This window comes from Elephantulus edwardii, unplaced genomic scaffold (genome assembly GCF_000299155.1).
Source record: "Elephantulus edwardii isolate Elephantulus edwardi_28Jun2011 unplaced genomic scaffold, EleEdw1.0 scaffold00152, whole genome shotgun sequence".
In the NCBI taxonomy this organism is placed as follows: domain Eukaryota; kingdom Metazoa; phylum Chordata; class Mammalia; order Macroscelidea; family Macroscelididae; genus Elephantulus; species Elephantulus edwardii.
In genome coordinates, this window is record NW_006399902.1 from 6,979,940 (window position 1) to 6,983,641 (window position 3,702).

The 3,702-nt window shown below is 45.0% G+C and overlaps 2 pseudogenes; one reads left to right on the forward strand and one right to left on the reverse strand.

Moving 5' to 3' along the window:
• Positions 1 to 975: 975 nt before the first annotated feature.
• Positions 976 to 1,670, reverse strand: LOC102874760 (annotated as a pseudogene).
• Positions 1,671 to 1,757: 87 nt separating this feature from the next.
• Positions 1,758 to 2,002, forward strand: LOC102860283 (annotated as a pseudogene).
• The last annotated feature ends 1,700 nt before the right edge of the window (positions 2,003 to 3,702 follow it).

A 3,702-nucleotide genomic window follows, 5' to 3' on the forward strand; every position in this document is an offset into this window, starting at 1 on the left:
AGAAACTGGCCACTGAATTCAAGGTCGAAAGCACCGCAACACAAGACAATGACAAGAACAATCATAAAAATAATGACAACTGACAATAAACAAGAGAACAATGAAGTAGCAAGATTACACACACACACACACACACACACACACACACACACACTGAATTGAAATTCAAGATCCCAAATCTTCTTATCTACTACAACAGCCTCCTGTGTATTATCTTATCGCTGGCAAGGCAAGAATATCTAGAGTGGTAAATCCAGTAAAAAACCAAATCCAGTTGTTTATTTTGTGCTTACCTCCCACAACTTTTATCTACTCCAAGGGGCTCTAATAATATTCACCCAGGCAGCACAAATTTCCTACTGGACAGTCCTATGGACAGGACTCTGTAACAGGGAGATGGCACAAAAAGGACCAGAGACTAGAGCTCTTTCTACATGGAGCCACCTGGAAATACACAGACAACTTTCTGCTGCCACCACTGTTTATAGGGCTTGTTTCAGAGTGTCTCTCTTGTGGCTGACCTGAGAACTCTGATTAAAGACACACCCTATTAACAAAGAAAAGCATACTCATCAGGAGTAACAACTAAAAGACAACATGGGTCCAGCACATGGAAAGTCTTACAGAGTATCTGGAACACCAAATGTCCCCATGTTAGGGTGACAATTATGCACAGAAACAGCCTCAACACACACACACTACAAATGATGCATGTGACCAGGGAGCAAAAGCACGCATTGACTTTTTGACCAAAACTTTGCTGTAACTGTGGTTATAACATGTGTGTTACATGGAGAACACGACATGTTTCAAGAATCTTCCACCCTGACGAACGGCCATTGCCAAGTGGCTGCCCCCTACGACACTGAGCTCCTGGCAAACTCCATCCCACCACCGGGTACTCTGAAGTCTGTGCTTCTAATTACAGACTCTGAGATGCAAGCTATGACGTGAACACCAGGTATCGCAGTATACTTACTCTTGCAACAATGCTTGCGGGGGGGACACTGAGTTCATTAAGGGGGGTGACATTTCTTCAGGATAGTAATCTGTCCTCTGAGGCTCGATCCCAGGCTCTATTTTAATTGCTTTCTGTAATATAGGCTTCTCATAGGATTCAGTTACAGGTACTTGCATGCTGCTATTGGAATTGTCCATCTCCTCAGACAAGGAGACCGTGAGTGGCTGCTGGAGGTGGCTCGTGTACATAAATGGGACGGGTTGCATCACAACGGGCTGGATGACGGGTAGTATTCCCAGGCTGCGGATCCCGTGCCTGGAGAGCGCTGCGGCCATGACCGGGGGCATGGATAGCTGCACCCTGAAGGGTTGCACTCCAGGTGGGGGCGAGTACTTTTTCATCGGGGGGCTGGAGGAAGACATGCTGAGGCCTGGAGAGGTTCCCCAGAGCGAGGGCTGGAATTTCAGGGAGGAAGGGGAGTTCCCAGCCGAGGGTGGTGAACTCTGCTTGTTCACCATGAGGTCCACCGGCTCCATCTGCATCCCATGGGACAGGCTTCTGTGTTCTGGAAGACCTTATCTGGTAACGGGGCGGAGTAGATGACTCCATACTTGTTAGGCTTCATGGGGTCCATGTAATTTGATGGGTAGGACACAGAGACGGGGTCCATAGCCTCTTGCTTAACAGGGACTGGGTCAAACATGAGCATTCTTTTGGTTAAACTTTCTAAGGTGCTCTGGTGTGTAGCTTTACGAGCAGCGGTGCTGAACGCAGCAGAAGAGAAATAAAGGCCCAGCTCCGGGGCTCCCTGGAACCCCGCGAATGCAATGTCAGCGCTCAGAGCGGGCGGCGGCCGCAGGGACAGCAGCGGGGACAGGCACGCGTGCAGCGGGAGGCACTCGCTCTGCGCTCCGGCTCGGCCTGGGCTCCGCGGGGCTCGGCTCTTGGCTCCTGGCACCAATTCTGGGTAGTCACATGACGCCGGTGCCACTTGCTCTGCGAGCCTCCCCAGCAGCACCCATTTTGTATACTATTTCATGAGTTCCTTGTTTTTCAATGCAGCATAGTATTCCATTGTGTGACTATACCACAGCTTCTCTATCAATTCATTTGTTGATGGGCGCTTGGGTTGTTTCCAACTCTTTGCTATTGTGAACAAAGCCACAATGAACATAGGTGTGCATACATCTGCTTGGGTGGCAGTTATGGTTTCTTTATATTCCCAGTAGTGGAATTGCTGGGTCAAATGGTATTTCTATTTGCAATTTTTTGAGAAAGTTCCACACTCCCTTCCATAGTGGTTACACCATTTTACACTCCCACCAATTTCTCCACAACCTCAACAGCATTTGTCATTTGTGGTTCTGTCAAACTTTACTAATATTATTGAGGTGAGATGGTATCTCATAGTTGTTAAACTTGTTTTAATAAAAGAAAAAACCTATTTTAAGTTATTTTTTTACTTTTCAGTATAGTGTAAAAAAACAGAACAAATTCTAATATTTAAGACTTTTTACTTTACTGTGTTGTAGAATTTACCTTGAAAAGAGAGAAAAAAATAGGTTTTGACAAGAAAGAGAAAGAAGGATGTTGGATAAATTTTACTTTTACAGGAATTGGTTGGCTGAGTTATGATAGAGGGTAATAATATGCTGAATGGTGTAGGAGATATTTGAGAGATCAAAAGTGGGGAAGTTTTTGATTGGAAAGGGGAAAGGACTTAGAAAGAGTTAGAAGAACTTGTTATGTATGGCAGTTTTGACAAAGAGAAGGACAGAGAGCAGTGAGCAAAGGAGGGAATTTTTTACTATTTGCCATTGTGTTAGTAGAATTGTCAAAGTCTCTGAGAATGTTGAACTCGAGTGTCACATTTTAGGGCTATTGAGACCCATTATTTAATTGATATTGTGGCTATGCCATGTCCTTACAATAAGGGAGTGGAGGAGACAACCTCAGTGAAGCATACTAAGAAGGGTAAGATTTGTCAGCTCCCATAATTGGGAAGATGTAAGTAGTGGGGATTCCCAGAGATATAGAGAGATGAGAAAGTCTGCTCACAACATGGCCAGGAGATTCAAGAGAGAAGAACCACCACTCTCTACTTTAAATTGCTCTGTCTAGCAATGGCAAGAGGCAGAATGCTCTGAGAAGAGTGTTTTTTTGCAGTTTAAAGAGGGGCTGTAAAGATGACTGGGGAGAGAAGGAGGCTGGGAAAGAAAGTCTACAGGGTCTGAAATGGCGGAGATTTTTGGAGGGAATGAGGATGGGTTTGGGGAGAAAGTAAGGGAAAGGGATGATTTGGTGTCAGGAGACTTAATTGGCGAAGAGGTTTGGGCTAAGAGAACCTGCACAGGTTAGCAGGCTTTGCAGAGAGAGGGACCGGAGTGAAAATAAAAGAGAGCTTGGACATATGGGGTTTCTGGTCATCTCTGAGTCTGTTGGCAGAAATTGTCAATATCTTTGAAGGGTATTGAAATCGAAGGTTCTGAATTTCAGAATCATCTCAGGAACAGGTTTGAGGCCTTGAACACTAATGAGCGAAGACCAGATGAGTTGGAGGAGGATGTCAAAGATATCATTCAGGAAGAGTGTAACAGTCATTACAAAGACAGAAGAGGAAGAAAAGACCAAAATGGATGTCAGAAGAAACTCTGAAGATTGCACTGGAGTGTAGAGAAGCCAAAGCACAAGGAAGAATTCAAGATACTAAAGAGCTGAACAGAAGATTCCAAAAGGCTGCT